Genomic DNA, 18273 nt, shown 5'->3' on the forward strand with positions numbered 1-18273 from the left:
CACCCTCCAATGGCTGCCGCGGCGGGCGCACCGCGCTGATCCGATGGCAGGAGCCAGGTGCTTCTCCTGGTCTCCCATGGGGTGCAGGGCCCAAGCACTTGGGCCATCCTCCACTGCCTTCCCGGGCCACAGCAGAGAGCTGGCCTGGAAGAGGGGCAACCGGGACAGAATCCGGTGCCCCGACCGGGACTAGAACCCGGTGTGCCGGCGCTGCAAGGCGGAGGATTAGCCTAGTGAGCCATGGCACTGGCCAAGATGGTGGTTTTACCTTGAGCTGCTGGAGCACGAGAGTTCTTGACTCGGGATATTTCTGTATTTATTAAAAAGATCTATTTATTTATTTATTTAAAAGAGTTACACAGAGAGAAGAGAGGCAGAGAGAGAGAGAGGAGAGAGAGAGAGAGGGGGGTCTTCCATCGCTGGTTCACTCCCCAATTGGCTACATTGGCTGGAACTGTGCTGATGTGAAGCCAGGAGCCAGGAGCTTCCTCCAGGTCTCCCACATGGGTGCAGGGACCCAAGGACGTGGGCCATCTTCTACTGCTTTGCCAGGCCATAGCAGAAAGCTGGATCGGAAGCGGAGCAGTCAGGTCTTAAACTGGCGCCCATATGGAATGCCGGTACTGCAGGTGGCGGCCCCAAAATATTTATTAAGAAGTATAAAAGCATGGATTCTTCCAGTGGTGAGTGCAACCAAATGTTAAGGCCCTTTGTCATGTTATCCATCAAACTAACCAAGTTTTAACTTTTCTGTCATCTCGTTGACAAAATATGTGCTCACATGAGAAGAAGTATTATTCTTGCTGGGATTAATTAGGCAGAGGTCTCCTGATGTAATTTTTTGAAGGTTTATTTATTTGTAAGAGTTAGAGAGGAGAAACAGAGAGAGAGGTCTTCCATCCACTGGTTCACTCCCCAAATGGCTGCAACAGCTGGGGCTGGGCCAGGCCAAAGCCGGGAGCCAGGAGCTTCTTCCAGGTCTACCATGTGGATGCAGGGGGCCAGAGACTTGGGCCATCTTCCACCACTTTCCCAGGCATATTAGCAGGGAACTGGATCAGAAGTGGAGCAGCCGAGATTTGAACTGGTGCCTATATGGGATGCTGACGCTGCTGGCGGTGGCTTAACCTGCTGAGCCACAGCATTGGTACCTCCTGATAGAATTTCTGAGTTGTACTTTTCATTGCATAGTTAAAAGATTACTTGGAAGCTGGAAAAACAGGTTTATGTCTAGCTCAGAAATGTAGCAACTGGCCTCCCCAAGCCATCTACTTGCTTCCACTATGGGGCAATACTCGTCAAACAAGTAGCCTGAGTTGTAGTTTTCTTTCTAAGGAAAATTGCTGGGGACAGTAGATAAAGCCGTCACCTGCGATGTCAGCATCCCATATGGGCACCAGTTTAAGTTCCGGCTGCTCCACTTCCGACCCAGCTCCCTGCTAATGGCCTGGGGAAAGCAGTAGAAGATGGCCCAACTCCTTGGGCCCCTGCACCAGTGTGGAAGACTCAGCAGAAGCTCCTGGCTCCTGGCTTCAGCCTGTTGTGGCCATTTGGGGAGTGAACCAGCTGATGGAAGACCTCATTCTCTGTCTCTCCATCTCTCTCTGTGACTCTGACTTCCAAATAAATAAATAAATTTTTAAAAAAAAATTGATTTTTTTGTTCTCTTTTTTTTTTAACTTTTATTTAATGAATATAAATTTCCAAAGTACAGCTTATGGATTACAATGGCTCCCCCCCCATAACTTCCCTCCCACCCGCAACCCTCCCCTTTCCCTCTCCCTCCCCCCTTCCATTCACATCAAGATTCATTTTCAATTCTCTTTATATACAGAAGATCAGTTTAGCACATATTGAGTAAAGATTTCAACAGTTTGCACCCACATAGAAACACAAAGTGAAAAAGTTTAAAGTTTATTTTATTTATTTTTTCATTTGAAGGACGGAGCAATAGGGAGACAGAAAGACAGAGATCTTCCATCACTGGCTCACTCCCCAAAAGCTAGCAACAGCCAGGGCTGGGCCAGGTGGGGGTGTCAGGAGCCCAAGCACTGGAGGTATCATTGGCTCCCTCCCAGGTTCCAAAGTCTGAGACAGGACTTGAACACAGGCACTCAGATGTGGGATGCAGGTGGCTTACCCCGCTGTGCCAAATGCCCACTGTTAGACTTTTTTTTAATATGCAAATAGTAAATTTACTTTTACTGAGTAAGAAAAAAGATATTAAGGTAATATGGGAACAAGCATTGTGGCACAGCAGGTTAAGCTGCCACCTACAATGCTAGCATTCCATATTCAAGTCCCAGCTGCTCCACTTCTGATCCGGCTCCCTGCTAATGCACCTGGGAAAGCAGAGGAAGATGGCCCAAGTGCCTGGGCCCCTGCACCCATGGGGAGACCTGGATGAGTGTAGCCATTGTGGAGTGAACCAGCGCTTGGAAGATCACATGCTCACTCGTTCTCTGTCATTCTGCCTTTCAAATAAATAAGTTTTTTTTTTTTTTTAAGTATATTTTCCTGGGGCTGGCACTGTGGTGCAGCAGGTTAAAGCTGGGGCCTGCAGCACTGCCATCTCATATGGGTGCCAGTTCAAGTCCAGGCTACTCCACTTCCGATCCAGCTCTCTGATGTGGCCTGGGATAGCAGTAGAAGATGGCCCAAGTCCTTGGGCCCCTGCACCCACGTGGGAGACCTGCAAGAAGCTCCTGGCTCCTGGCTTCAGATTGGTGCAGCTCTGGCTGTTTTGGCCATCTGGGGAGTGAAGCAATGGATGGAAGACCTCTTTCTCTCTCTCTCTCTCTCTCTCTCTCTGTCTCTCTGTCTCTCTGTCTCTCTGTCTCTTTGTCTCTCTGTCTCTGTCTCTGTCTCTGTCTCTACCTCTCTCTGTAGCTCTTTCAAATAAATAAAATAAATCTTTTTTTCAAAACTGAAAAACACAGAAATGTGCAATAAAGAAAATTAAAATGGCCAGCGCCGCGGCTCAGTAGGCTAATCCTCTGCCTTGTGGCGCCGGCACACCGGGTTCTAGTCCCGGTCGGGGTACCGGATTCTGTCCCAGTTACCCCTCTTCCAGGCCAGCTCTCTGCTGTGGCCCGGGAGTGCAGTGGAGGATGGCCCAAGTGCTTGGGCCCTGCACCCCATGGGAGACCAGGAGAAGCACCTGGCTCCTGGCTTCGGATCAGCACGGTGCGCCGGCCGCAATGCGCTGGCCGCAGCGGCCATTGGAGGGTGAACCAACGGCAAAGGAAGACCTTTCTCTCTGTCTCTCTCTCTCACTGTCCACTCTGCCTGTCAAAAAAATAAATAAATAAATAAATAAAAATAATAAAAATTAAAATGAACCCTAGACTCTCAACATATTTGGGGCTGTTTCTTCCTAATGTTTCATATGTACTAAACATCTCTACAAAATCGAGAGCATATTTATCAATTATCTTTATATTGTAGTAGCCACCCTTCCATACAGTTGCAGATATCTTATTTGTAGAAGCTGAAGATGACTTTACTGAATATTAAATGTACTCAGGTTTGTTTCATTGTTGCCTCATTGTTGGACATTGAGGTTTCCTATAACTCGGGAGTAAATCATAAGAAAATGTTTAGGTGCACCGTGGCTCAATAGGCTAATCCTCCACCTAGTGGTGCCGGCACACCAGGTTCTAGTCCCAGTCGGGGCGCCAGATTCCGTCCCCGTTGCCCCTCTTCCAGGCCAGCTCTCTGCTGTGGCCAGGGAGTGCAGTGGAGGATGGCCCAAGTGCTTGGGCCCTGCACCCCATGGGAGACCAGGAGAAGCACCTGGCTCCTGCCTTCGGATCAGCGCGGTGCATCAGCCGCAGTGCACTGGCCGCAGCGTGCCGGCCATGGTGGCCATTGGAGGGTGAACCAACGGCAAAGGAAGATCTCTCTCTCTCTCTCTCTCACTGTCCACTCTGCCTGTCAAAAGAAAAAGAAAAGAAAAAAGAAAATGTTTAGATATTACAGCCTTTAATAAATGTAAAAGGGATTTGGTGCAGGGACTAAGATGACACTTGCGATGTCCGCATCCATATTGGAATGCCTGGGTTCAAGTCCAAGCTCCACTTCTGACTCTAGTTTCCTGCTACTGTGCGTCTTTGGAGGCAGCAGATGATGGCTCAGGTAGTTGGGTTCCTGTCATGCACATGGGAGACTGGATAGAATTTCCTGGCTGCTGGCATTGGTCTTGCCTAGCCCCGCCTGTGGTGGGCATTCAGGGAGTGAGCCAGCAGATGGAAGAGCGTGAGTTCTCTCTCTCGCTCTCTCTCTCTTTCAAAAATATAAATAAATAAGAAAGGGTGGCAAAGAAGTGAGGACTATAGAAATGCTTATTTATAACGAGTGAAAATATATGTATTTGCAGGTGATAAGAGCTGGGGGGAGAAGCAGGGTTAACAGTCTTGATGATAGAGGTCATTTGTTCCTATTAAATTTATTTTAAATAAATAGGCACTAATTTACAGTATCATTGGACTTTTTTATCTTAATTTTTAGCAGAGTCTGTAATTTGTAGATACAATTCTAAGTCCATAGTGATATTCCCTCCTCCCCTCCTCCCCCCCTCTCCCTCTACCCTAAAGCTGCTCCTTCTCCCCCGACATGACAACAGATTCTCCCAGAATTCACTGTAATTTTGACCACTGACTTCAGGTCTGTAGGACATTTCAAGTGGTGTGTCAGTGTCTCCATTTTGCAGGTAATGGTAGTTACTGAGTACTGGTAGGGACTTTGTGTTTGCTGTCTGCTCCAAGACCAGCAACTCGGGCAAAAGGCAGACAGGAAGTATTACAGGCTCTGGCTAAGGTCTCCATGCAGCCACTCAGCTCTGCCTTTAGCACAAATGCAACCAAAGGCTACGCATGAAGGAGTGGGCTGGGCTGGGTGCCAGTAAAATAGTATTGCCATTGCTATTTGAATTTTATGTAATTTTCATGTGTTATATTCTCCTCTTGATTTTTTTTTCCAACCACTTAAAAATGTAGAAAAAACATTTTTTCCACTTACAGCCGTGCAAAGCAGAAGGTGGGTACTTTTGGCGCGTGGGCCGTGTATTCTAATCGCCTCGTCCTGGTTCAGTCTTCTCTACAAAGCTCTGAAGCAGCAGTTACCTGGCATCATCCTGGGGGTGAAGAACCTGAGCCTCAGAAGGTTCAGGCAGGTCCCCAGACAGACGGTGACGGTGACGGTGACGGGACGGAAAGCAGTTCTGTGATGGCGACGCTCGCGCCTCTGCAGAGCCTAGGGGTGGGGAACAGTCGCCTGGCCCTCCACACTCAGCCTTCTCGTCTCCAGGATGAGGACTGGGAAACAGCACCTGACCTTCAAGCTGCTGTGAGAATTCACATGAAGGTACTTCGAAAAGTTTGTAGAAAATGGAATGAAAAGAACACGTCTCTTTTCCTCAAACTTTTGGAAGACCTCTTGTATACCAGTGCATGTGCCTACCAATACTGAGCAATGGAGAAGAGGAGCCACGCAGCGGTGTTCAGGCTGAGACTGGCTTCCCTGGAGAGATGCTGTGGAACACTGGCTGCAAGCAGGAAGCTCTTTGGGCTCACATTTTGTCTCCTGACCAAGACCTCAGGCAATGCGCGTAAGGGCTTGTACCTTAGCTTCTTATCTATAAAATGGATGATAGTGTCAATTTATAAAGCTGGTAAAAGAGAAAAAGAAGGGGCCAGCATTGTGGCTCAGTGGGCTAAGCTGCTACTGTGACATCATCATCCCGTATCAGCGTGTGATTCAAGTCCTGGCTGTCCCACTTCCCATCCAGCTCCCTGCTAACGCACCAGGGAAGGCAGTGGAAGATGGCGCAAGTGCCTGGGCTCCTGCCACCCACATGGGGGACCCGGATGGAGTTCCTGGCCCCTGGCCTCTGCCTGGCCCAGCCCTGGCCATTTCTGCCATTTAAGAGAGAGAAACAGTGAAAGGTGGATTCTCTTTCTGCTCCCTCTCTGTTGCTGTCAGTCTGCCTTTCACATAAATAAATAAATCTTTAAGGAGGAAAGAAGGAAGGAGAAGGCGCAGGAAGCAACGACATCGCTTCTCTTGCAGTTTCGAGGAACGAGGCCTGGAATGAAGGTGTCATCAGGGCCGTGCTCCCAGGAAGGTCCCTGGCGGCCCCGTGCATTCCTCGGCGTGAGGCTGCATCACTCCGTCTCTGCCTCTGCCCACACACGGCCTTCCCTCTCTGTGGCTCTGTCTTCCCCAGGGACATTTGGCAGTGCAGCCAGGGCCCACCCAGCTCAGCCTGGGCGAAGAAGTCGCACCCACACCGGTCAGAGATCAGGTCCTGGACTACCTTCTGAGAAACCATGGCCGAACCCCCTGCAGCTCGTTAGCAACAGAGCTATGATTCCTGCTTTATTCCCAGCCACTCTAGAGCTGCATCTGTCAAATGGGCCTGACAGAGGGCTCTCCTCCTAGAGCAGTTGGGTTATAGCAACACAGTGCGAGTGTGTGATCCTGGTTTTACACAGGAAACTATTGTGCGCAGTGCCTGGCTGGTGGCAATGTTCTAGCATTGTTAGCTCTTCCTCCCGTAAACAGTGTCACCCTATTTCTTATCATAAGCTTTTCCCTTCAATCAAGTAAAAAAGAACATCCAAGGGAAACACTGCTTGAAGCACAGCTGTGACTAAGCCTCCCACTTTCTGCCTGAAATGATCTTTCTCTCCTGTTGGGGGATGTGGGACGTGGGACAACTGGGCCACCTTTGAAAGGGAAGCCATGGGAGAAAAACCCAATTTGTAAATTCTCTTCTTTCCCTGGATGCCAGGACAAGATGGCTTTTTTTTCCCCCACAAGTAAACTCTAAACTCCCGAGAGGAGTGTTGAGCACCTTGTAAACAGACAAGATGGTGTCAGGAGGAATTGTGTCCCAGAAGAATCTGGTTCTGTGTTCCTGTCCCCTAGTGGGAGGTACTGACTGGGAGCTATTTACATACAAATTGGTTTTATGCCCTTTCCTTTTGTCAAGCCAAAGGCTCTACAGATTTATCTGTTTGCATCTTTAGTAACCTGAGTGGGGTCACTAGTTAAACTGTACCCTGTGAGTCTTGCTAATTTAACTATCTATAACCCGATGGTTTCATTACCAAGAGTATTTGTAGTGGAAGAATCACAACTTCTGATGGCTACGCATGAGCTCATTGTATTGGCAGCAGCAATGCAGTTTAAGGCCTGAAACATGAAGACACAAAGCATTGCTGAGGGTCCAGGGGTTTCTTTTCTTTTACGATTTATTTATATATTAGACAGGCAGAGATCTTGTATCAGCTGATTCACTCCCCAGATGGCCATAACAGCCAGGGCTGGGCCAGGCTGAAACCAGCAGCCAGGAACTCCATCCTGGCCTCCCACATGGTGGCAGGGATCCAAGCACTTGGGCCATTTTCCACTGTTTTCTCAAACAAGTTTGCAGGAAGCTGGATCAGAAGCGGCGCAGCCAGGACTCGAACTGGTGCTCTGAAATTGAATGGCGATGCTGTAAGTGACGTCTTAACCCACTGTGCCACAGCGCCAGCCTCGGTTCAGGGATTTCTGAAGTGAGCTGAAATTGCCCAATGTATTAGTCAGCTCTTTATGACAACAGAATACAAAGTGAGCCACTTAGGAAGGAAGGGGGCTTATTTCAGCTCACAGTCTAAAGTCAGGTGGCCCCCTTGGTTTGACTGTCCAGTGAGGCTGGAGCGCAGCAGAGCGTGTGTGGAGGACGGATGATGCGGTCAGCCAGGAGGCAGAGAGAGTTCCAGGGCACCCCCTCCAGAGCGCCCATGTCCTAGACATCATAATTGCATTAACGTTCCAGTTAACTAAGTGCGCCGTCAACTTATGACTCCGGTGTTGAACCACCCGCTTGGGTTCTGGGGCCACGTTCTGTTCAGAACCTTGGCACCCGGATTTGCGGGTGGCGCCTTCCTGAAGCGCACGTGTGTGCTGCGTTCTCGCTCACCTGCCCGACTGCCATTGCCCCTTCCTTCCACACTGTCGCATCTTGGATTTAGTTCAAGAGGTGAACATCCAAGGAACCTAAGCTCCTCCCGCCTTCTGACTCGTCCTGACCTCCATTTTGCTGGAAATTATTCTAGAAGTGAGCGTGTAAGCCGGTTCTGGCTGCAGAGACAACGCAGGAAGCTTAGGCTTTGCAGGAAGGTTTCCTGTATGAGGATGGTTGCTCCTTTTCCTACTTCTGATGTGGTTGTGAGAGGAGGTGACGGGGCCACAGTGACAGTCCTGTGTCCCCCACAGACCAAGCCAGCGTGCTAAGGATGGAGAAGGTCGCTTTCTCAGTGCTGTTGGTTACCTTTGAAAGCCATCCTGGAGCTTCCAACCTCTGTTTTGTTAAAGGAAGCAGAAGATGGTATTATGGGGCCAGGTTAGGTCAGCTCACTGGTAAAGCTTGTCTGAAAACACCTCCATAAGGGATATCCACATGTTTCAGCCTCCTGGCTCATGGACAGGGTAGGACGTGGAGCCGCCGCGATTCTTAAGTAACCCACACTCCCAGGCGACTCCACGACTCACCACCACACTGGCGGTTAAGGGCGCAGGCTTTGGGTGTCAGCTTGCTGGGCTCCACACCTGTGCAGCCAGCCGCTCCCACTGTGACCTGACCTATAAAATGGAGACGACACCCAGAGGGAGGATCCTGTCTGGAAGCTGCTGTCCGCCCTCACGTAGTGCGAGTGGGGCAGCTGGAGCTGATGCAGCAAAAGGCCCAAGAGTGGCCAGAAGTGTCTCTCTCGCTGTCTGGAGGTCCAACCCCATGACCAAGGCTGGCTCCGGCGAGGCCTCTGCCCCTGGCTTGCTGATGGCACCGTCTCGCCACATGAGAAGGAGACAGAGATGGGGGTGTGCGTCTCTTCCTCTTCCCGCGAGGACACCAGTCCTGTCTGGTCAGGGCTCCAGTCTATGCCCCTGTAGTCAAGGACGGTCTCCAAACACAGTCCCACCGAGCTTCCGACCCTCACACAGGGGTTTGGGAGTGCAGAATGCAGGCCAGGCGATACCAGCTTCCTAATTTTCAGAATTTTCATCATTTTTTTCTTTCAGTTATGTTGTTTTTCTTGGTTTAATTATTTTAGTTGACATAATACTTGTGCATATTTTGGGGTACAGTATGATAAAAATTTTATGTTCAAATTGCATTATTAGCATTTCCGTCTCTTCAAACATTTATTATTTTTGTGTTAGGAATGCTGTTTTTCAAAGCAAATGGAGCTATTGATAGGCTGCATTGTGTGTATTCTATAGTAGTATAGAAAAGCTAATGAAAAAAAGTCTTGGCAACTGTATGGATTCTGATTCATGTTCCAGCTTTACCGCTCATTAGCTGTGTGACTTTGGGAAAATTACTTTGAGCCTAAGCCATGTCACCTGTGAAATAAGGATGACTACCATGCCCATCCCCTCCCCACAGGACCCTGGGAGGACCCAGGGGCTCACATGTGTAAAGGACTTAATGTGGTGACTGGCACTTATAGGCTCGCATGATTCTTTAGGTTTCTCTCTCTCTCTCTCTCTCTCTCTCTCTTTTTTTTTTTTTTTTTTTGGTAAAGATTTATTTATTTACTTGAAAGTCAGAGTTACACAAAGAGAGAGAGAGAGAGAGAGAGAGAGAGAGGTCTTCCATCCGCTGGTTCACTCCCCGAATGGCCGCAATGGAGAGAGCTGCGCCAATCCGGAGCCAGGAGCTTCTTCCAGGTCTCCCACGCAGGTACCAGGGCCCAAGGACTTGGGTCATCTTCCACTACTTTCCCAGGCCATAGCAGAGACCTGGATCGGAAGAGGAGCTGTGGGGACTCAAACCCGTGCCCATATGGGATGCCGGCACTGCAGGCGGCGGCTTTACCCGCTACACCACAGTGCTGGCCCCGACTCTTTAGGTTTCAAACATAAAAGGACTCAGATAAAAATGAAGTAACTTGTGCTTTAGAAAAGAACTAGCATTTGTCATGGAAAAATAGCTTTGTAAGAAATGATGCCTGTTTTTATGATTCGGGAGTGCAAAGGGCAGGTTGCTTTTATTATTCTGTTTACTACAGGTTTAAGCTGGACTCAGAATTACAAGGATGCAAATCCTGAAAATCACCCCCAATTCTTTCCTGCTAATCGGTAAATATAGCTCCACCACTGAGGTCCCAGCTATAAAATCTTTCCTGGCAGGCCGTCGCCGCGGCTCAATAGGCTAATCCTCCGCCTTGCAGCGCCGGCAAACTGGGTTCTAGTCCCGGTCGGGGCACTGGATTCTGTCCTGGTTGCTCCTCTTCCTGTCCAGCTCTCTGCTATGGCCCGGGAGTGCAGTGGAGGATGGCCCAAGTCCTTGGGCCCTGCACCCGCATGGGAGACCAGGAGAAGCACCTGACTCCTGGCTTCAGATCAGCGCGCCAGCCTTGGCAGCCATTGGAGGGTGAACCAACAGCAAAGGAAGACCTTTCTCTCTGTCTCTCTCTCTCTCACTGTCCACTCTGCCTGTCAAAAAAAAAAAAAAAATCTTTCCTGGGAAACCTATGCAACTGATGCTTTCGCCTTGGGGTTGGTGGTCTCAGACCCCCAGTGTGTTACTTGAAACTCATCTGCTTGTGTAGTCTCTCTGTCATTATTTTTTTTTAAGATTTATTTATTTATTTGACAGAGTTACAGAGAGAAGGAGAGGCAAAGAGAGAGAGAGAGAGAGAGAGAGAGAGAGGTCTTCCATCTGCTGTTTCACTCCCCAACTGGCCACAATGGCCGGAGCTGTGCTGACTTGAAGCCAGGAGCCAGGAGCTTCTTCCTGGTCTCCCTCATGGGTGCAGGGGCCCAAGCACCTGGGCCATCTTCCACTGCTTCCCAGGCTATAGCAGAGAGCTGGATCAGAAGTGGAGTAGCCAGGACTCAAACCTGCAGCCATATGGGATGGTGGCACTGCAGGTGGTGGCTTCACCCGTTAAGCCACAGCACCGGCCCCCTCTCTGTCACTGTTGAGAAAGCAGTGTTCAGATCCTCATAACCTTCCAGAACTCAATCAGGAAATCATTGTGTTAGTAAGGAAACCATAGTGTTTCCTCCAGGCTGCTAATGCTGACCATTCAGGGTTGGAGAGTGTACAGCTTTAGATGCCATTGTCCCTTCTCTAAAGTTTGCCAGAATTCTTCAGCAATTTGGGAAGAGTTACACACGGAGAAAATTTTTCCTTTTTGCTTGTTGGACTTTGGTTAACTAATTGCAATTCATACATCCTTCCCCCCAAATACACACAGCACATTTTATCATTTCTAGGTTTTTTGTTTTCTGGTTTTTTTTTTTAAAGATTTATTTTATTTATTTGAAAGGCAGTTACAGAGGAGGGAGATGCAGAGAGAGATTTTTCCATCCCGTGGTTCACTCCCCAAATGGCTGCAATGGCCTGCATGTGGGTAGCAAGGACCCAAGCACTTGGGCCGTGCTCCACTAAAAGCCCAGGTACATCAGCAGGGAGCGGCATGGAAAGTGGAGCAGCTGGGACTCCAACCGGCACTCAGATGGGAGGCTGGCGTCACAGGCAGTGGCTTAACCCTCTCTGTCACAATGCTGGCCCCTTAGCATTTCTGAAATCAGCATACGTCCATAGTGTGTCATGATTTAGTTGAAAGCATTTTCTTACTCCTAGTGATTTATAAAATAATGGCATAATATATGCAGCTGTATTTCCAATACAGATTTTGATACATGGCATGAAATGATGTGTTCTCAACTCGAGTCTCACTTGTCACATGACCCTAGACAGTCAACCCCTCCGTGGCTGAATTTGTCCGTGCTCCTGGCCTCCTGCTGGCCCCACCAAGCTATCCCGGTACAAGATAAGATGCTAAGGACATATGCAGGCTCCATAGGCAGCAACTGCATCATTCATTCAGAGACAAGGCAAAGGAAAACAACACCGGGAAGCTAGTGCAGCCAGTGCCTCCTTGAGGAAACACGAAAGGCTTGTGACCCCGGGATCCTAGTGGGCTTAGCTCGGTCTGAAAATACAGAGGAAGTCGGGCTGGCGCCGTGGCTCACTGGGCTAACCCTCCGCCTTGCGGCGCCGGCACACCGGCTTCTAGTCCCGGTCGGGCCCCGGATTCTGTCCCGGTTGCCCCTCTTCCAGGCCAGCTCTCTGCTGTGGCCTGGGAGTGCAGTGGAGGATGGCCCAAGTGCTTGGGCCCTGCACCCCATGGGAGACCAGGAGAAGTACCTGGCTCCTGCTATCGGATCAGCGCGGTGCGCTGGCCGTGGTGGCCATTGGAGGGTGAACCAACGGCAGAAGGAAGACCTTTCTCTCTGTCTCTCTGTCTCTCTCACGGTCCACTCTGCCTGTCAAAAAAATAAAAAAATAAAAAAAAAATACAGAGGAAGTCAATCAGGATCTGTCCAACCACCAGCTTCGGTGGAACTTTCTTCTCTACTCTGGCTGTTCAGCCCTGAGACAAGTTGTGTGAGACCTAGAACTTCTGTGATACTTCTGTGATAGTTTTCTACCAAAAAGATGGATGTAAAACAGGGCCTTGGGGCCAGCATTGTGGTGCAGTTCGTTAAGCTGCTACCGGCAACATCCGGCATCCCGTATCAGAGCACTGGTTCAGTACCTGGTTGCTCTGCTTCTGATCCGGGTCCCTGCTGATGCACCTGAGAAAGCAGCAGAAGATGCCCAAGTACTTGGGTCCCTGCACCCATGTGGGAGACCCCAGTGGAGTTCCTCGCTCCCAGCCAACCCTGGCTGCTGCAGCCATTTGGAGAACAAACCAGCAGATGGAAGATCTATCACTCTCCCTCTCTGTCAGTCTGCCTTTCAGATAACTAAATATATATTTTTTTAAATGCAACCTAGGACATAGGACAGGTGATTGACTGATTGATTAGGCACTGTTTTTATCACAGTGTCACAGTGACCCAGAGCTGTTCATCACTGCAGCTCCTGCAAAGCAGCCAGGTGGCCCACGTGTGCGTGCATGTAATTCTGCAGCCCTGCCCCGAACCTTGGGATAAAGCTATGAGTGCAAAGAACAAGGAGTGGCCTCGGCCTGAGTGTTCCTCTTCCTGTCCCTGACTGGACACTGGGAGCAGCAGCCACAATTCCTGCCTTAGCACGGGGCTGCAAAGGTCACATCACCATGTCGTTAGTCATCTGTGGCCCAAAGAGAGGCCCCGGAGCAGGCTGTCAGCCTGGCAGGTAAGATGCCCTTGTCTCACATCAGAGTACCTGCACTGATTCCGCTCCTGCCCCCAAATATTCTCCTTTTAATGGACGTTGTTCCCACCAGGCCTCCATCTGTTGCTCTTACAAAGAATGCCTCAGGGCAGGTGCACAGCCCAGAGATCTCGGGCATCTTGGATGCCCACATCCCATTCGGGACAGCCTGGGTTCGAGTCTTGCCTCTGCTTCTGATGCGGCTTCCTGCTAATGCGCACCCTGGGAGGCAGCAGGTGACAGCAGCAGGTGACAGCAGTAGGTGACAGGAGGCAGCAGGCAGTCCCTGCCACCCATGTGGGGGACCCAGATTGAGGTCCAGGATTCTCAGCTTGGTCCTGACCCAGCCTGGCTGTTACAGACATTTAGGGGGTAAACCCGTGGATGGATGTTCTCTCCCTGTCTCTCTGCATTTTAAATAAAATAAGAAGTAGATAAAATAATTTTTAAAAAATACTTCAGCAGCTAGCTTTTAAAAAAATGTATTTATTTATATGAAGGGCAGAGCAACGAGAGTGAGGGAAAGATAGAAATCTTCCACCTGCTGGTTCACTCCACAAATGCCCACAACAGCCAGGCTGGGCCAGGCCAAAGCCAAGTTTGGGAACTCCTTTTGGGTTTCCTGTGTGAGTGGAAAGAACTCAAGCCCTTGGGCTGATCCGCTGTCTCCCTAGCATATTAGCAGGCAGCAGGCTGGGAAGCGTGGAACCAGGCACTCAGGTACAAGGTGTGGGCCTCCAGGTGGTGGCTTAACCCTCTGTGCCACAACACCCGCCCCCATCAGCATCTGGCTGCACGCACAGGGTGGGCCCAGAGTCCAAGGTGTGCATGTGTTTCATGTTGGTTCCGCTGGCAGACTGCCTCCCAGGAGACCATGCTGGCCTGCAGTCCGCCTACTGCAGGAACAAGGGGCGTCCCGTGCCTGGCTGGAGCTTTCTCTACTGCGCAGTTGGTGGGAGTCGCACAGCCTCGCCTCCCTTTGCTCTCCTGGGGGGCGGGTGAGCCACCTTCCAGGTTCCCTCTTCCGGGAACCTTTGCTTATCTTTCTATGTGACTGTCGGATGAAACCTACTTCTTTTTTTTTTTATATATAGATTTATTTATTTATTTGAAATTCAGAGTTACACAGGGAAGGAGAGGCAGAGAGAGAGAGGTCTTCCATCTGCTGGTTCACTCCCCAACTGGCCACAATGGCTGGAGCTGTGCTGATCAAAGCCAGGAGCCTCTTTCAGGTCTCCCACACAGGTGCAGGGGCCCAAGCACTTGGGCCATCCTCTGCCGCTTTCCCAGGTGACAGCAGAGAGCTGAATCGGAGATGAAGCAGTCGGAACTCGAAACCGACACCCATATGGGATGCCGGCACTGCAGGCGGCAGCTTTACCCACTACGCCGCAGCGCCGGCCCCCGAAGCCTGTTTCCATCCCCACGTACCCCGCTGCCTTCCCACCCTGGCCCCACGTGCCTCGGGCCGTTATCTCGACTTGATTCTGTTGTCATTTTGAGCTGTAATTTCTGTCTCCTGTTAAGGTTTCGCACGGGAATAGCGTATAGCCTTGGCCACAGCCAAAGGGCCTGGGGAGCAGCAGCGGGCGCCCTTTCGTCCTGGGAACACCTAGCACTGCGCCCTGTCAGCAGGTGTGAAGAGTGCTTCTCAAGTTCATTTTTCAAATAAAAAATTCGGGGGCCAGTGCTGTGGCCTCGCAGGTTAAGATGCTGCCTGAGTTGCTGGCATCCCATATGGGCACCTGCTCAAGCTCTGGCTGCTCCACTTACGCTCCAGCTCCCTACTAATCTGCCGGGGAAAGAAGCAGAAGATGGCCCACGTGCTTGGGTCCCTGCCCTCTGGGTGGGAGACAGAGGTGGAGCTCCTGGCTTCTGGCTTCTGCTGGCCACTTGGGGAGTGCGGCAGTGGATGGAAGATCTCTCTCTTTCCTTCTCTCTTTCTGTAACACTGCCTTTCAAATAAATAAATAATTGTTTAAAAATTAGAGAAAATTAATGAAAGTTATAGAAAAGAGCATCATTCTTACTGTCTACACTTAATTTTTCAAGTTATTAAACTTATTAAATTTATCACATTAAACATCAAGTTATTATCAAATCATTAAAGTGAACTATTAAAGCTATTACTAAATTCTTTTACTAAATTATTGAAGTTAAAGCACTTAGGAGAAAGAAGAATTTCTCCCCAAAGAGCACTACTTTAGTTTTTTAGTTTAGCACCTTTTAAAAAAAATTGTTTTATTTATTTGGAAGGCAGAGAGAGACAGACAGAGATCTCCTATCCACTGGTTCCCTCCCCAAATGCCCCCATCAGCCCAGGCTGGGCCAGACAGCAACCAGGAGCCAGGAACTCCATCCGGGTCTCCCACGGGGGTGGCAGGGACCCAGGTACTTGAGCCACTAACTCACATCACAAGGAGCTGGAATTGAGAGCAGAGCCAGACCCCAGACCCAGGCACCCTGGGAGGCAGGCATCCTCACCCCAAGTGGCATCGTAAGTGCTGCACCAAATGCCCACCCCTGTTGAAAACCTGTTAAACTTTATTTATGAATATAAACATATATGTTAAAAAGTGCAGGGGCCAACATGTGGCTCAGCAGCTTACGCGGCCCCTTGCAACTCTGACACCCCACATCAGAGTGCCAATACTCTGCTTCCAATCCAGAGACAGACACAGAGAGACCCTTCATCTGTTTCACTTCCCCAGGGTCTGCAACAGCTAAGACTGGGCCAGCCTGAAGCCGGGAGCCAGGAATTCCATCCGGGTCTCCTAGCTGGGTGGCACATGGGCCACCTCCTACTGCCTCCACGGCACTTTAGCAGGAAGCTGCATTGGAAGGGGGGTAGGACTGAACCCCAGCACTCTGAGGTGGGCTGCAGGCGTCCCACACAGTGGCTTAACCTGATATAGTACAACGACTGCGCCATGATCCTGTTTGTACACTGAGTCCCTGGGAGGTTGTCACCTGCCCACGGTGAGCGTGCTGGACAGGTGGAAACCTTGCTAGGCCAAGAGCTTGCCTCCTGTCCTCTGCTTAGGCCAAGTCTGTCTCCCCGCTGGGATCCTTGAGGAAGAAATGCGTGTGTTTTCCTTTTCTGTGCTGAGTGCCCAGCGTCTGGCCCACGGCAGTTGCACAGCGTAGGTGGGAACGAGCTGTGGACAGGAATGAAGAGCGATCTAGAACTGAGACCTCTGAGTGAGGACCGGGTTCAGAATGATCTACTCGGGGCTGGGAACAGAGTCGGGAGCTGGGTGACGTGAGCCAAGTAGATGAGAGAAGGAAGACCCCTTGCCCCCAGCCAGGAGCCACGCCGGGTGCTTGACTTGAATCTCTGCTTCCATCTTCAAATCAAAGCCCACAGCACACACAGGGGGATCCCCAAAGTGCTGTTTAAAAAAAAAAGTGTATTTAATACCTTTGTGTATTTGAAAGGCAGATGAACAGAGTGAGAGAGATCTTTGGTTTACTTTCCAAATTCACTTTCACAGCCAGCTAGGGTGGGGCAGGCCAAAGCTGGGAGCCAGGAACTCCGTCCAGACATCCTATCCAATTACACCCATCATCCTCTGCTGCAGGAAGAGTGGAGCAGCCAGGACTCGAGTCGGGCTCTCTGCTCGGGAGGCAGGTGTCCCAGCGGGGTCCTCACTGCCGCCCCAGAACGCCTGCTCCACCTCACTGCATTTCAGTCTCCCTGGTCAGTGACGCTAATGGAAAGTCCCTCAAGACAATTCTTGCAGTTTTATTTCATTTATTTTTAAAGATTTATTTATTTATTTATTTATTTGAAAGTAAGAGTTATACAGAGAGAGGCAGAAAGAGAGAGCGGTCTTCCATCTGCTGGTTCACTCCCCAATTGGCTGCAACAGCCGGAGCTGGGCCAATCTGAAGCCAGGAGCCAGGAGCTTCTTCTAGGTCTCCCTTGTGGGTGCAGGGGCCCAAGGACTTGGGCCATCTTCTACTGCTTTTCTAGGCCACAGCAGAGAGCAGGATTGGAAGTGGAGCAGCCGGGACTCAAACCAGCACCCATACAGGATGGCGGCACTGCAGATGGCAGTTTTACCCGCTATGCCACAACGCCAGCTCTTTATTTCATTTTTAACGTCTTTATAATATTCTGTGGTGCAAATGTACCAGAATCTAATCTTTTTGTTTCTAGCTTGCTTTTGTCTTGTTTAGTTTTTGCTGCCATTAACAATGCTGTAATGCATATATTTGAGGGTTAAAAAAAATCCCCAATGTCACAGGAGCAGAAAGGATAAGAGTGAGGAATGGCGACCTCAGTAGCCAGATCCCCCTTCTGAGCTGCCTTCCAGCCTCTGTTAAGTAAGGGGTTGAATTGGATAATGATGGGGTGCCTCCTGGCTGATGGAATCTTAAAGTCAGATCATTCCTTCCCCACTGCTCCCCCACCCCGCAGAAGCTTAGTACCTGCTGAATACAGGCACCGACCTCCGCACTGGACCTGGCCGGGGAGAGAGTGGCGACCTCCGCACTGGACCTGGCCGGGGAGAGAGTGGCGGAGGCTCCAGCTCTCAAGGGGAGAAGCAGATGGTGAAAATGCAAATATGCATACTCGGAAAAGGGCAGGATGTGCAGGAGGAGGGCGAAGGTCTCCGTGCAGGTGATATTGCACTGAGATGCAACTTGGTCCAAAACCAAATCGGAAACCATTTCCTGTTATTAGTGATTCCCCTAGTTCTAGACGCAGGGGTGTTTCTGTGTGGCCTCTGAGAACCAAGCGTGGATACCGTGCAAGCAGCCTGTTTCTCAACCCTTGGAGTCTGACCCCATGTCACTCAGAAGCAAATCCCCTGTTTTGGAAAACTTGCCAGGTGATTCCGAGGCAGCTTGGGGGTCTGGCGAGGGCTTTATTATGGGGAGGTGGGAGCCCCAGACAAGCAGTGAAAAGAGCAGGGGGGAGTAGGTGAGGCTTTGAATGAAAAGGCTCCCTGGGAGAACGCTCCCCGCCACTCCCCCCAGAAAGTTACGCCTTTCAAAATCTGACCCTGCAAAGGGAAGTCCCCAGGAAACATCCCGGGACTGTTTCCAGGGCTTGACTCATT

The 18273-nt window shown here is 50.3% G+C and overlaps 1 long non-coding RNA gene across 1 annotated transcript in view; it reads right to left on the bottom strand.

The window, feature by feature from the left end:
• Nucleotides 1-334: 334 nt before the first annotated feature.
• The window catches only part of LOC127487350 (uncharacterized), a 1183652-nt gene continuing 1165713 nt past the window's right edge, over nt 335-18273 (bottom strand). The window contains exon 3 of the long non-coding RNA XR_011379831.1: nt 335-566. This is a non-coding gene — a long non-coding RNA (uncharacterized lncRNA). The remainder of the gene's footprint in view (nt 567-18273) is intronic.

Source organism: Oryctolagus cuniculus, chromosome 11 (genome assembly GCF_964237555.1).
Source record: "Oryctolagus cuniculus chromosome 11, mOryCun1.1, whole genome shotgun sequence".
Classification (NCBI taxonomy): domain Eukaryota; kingdom Metazoa; phylum Chordata; class Mammalia; order Lagomorpha; family Leporidae; genus Oryctolagus; species Oryctolagus cuniculus.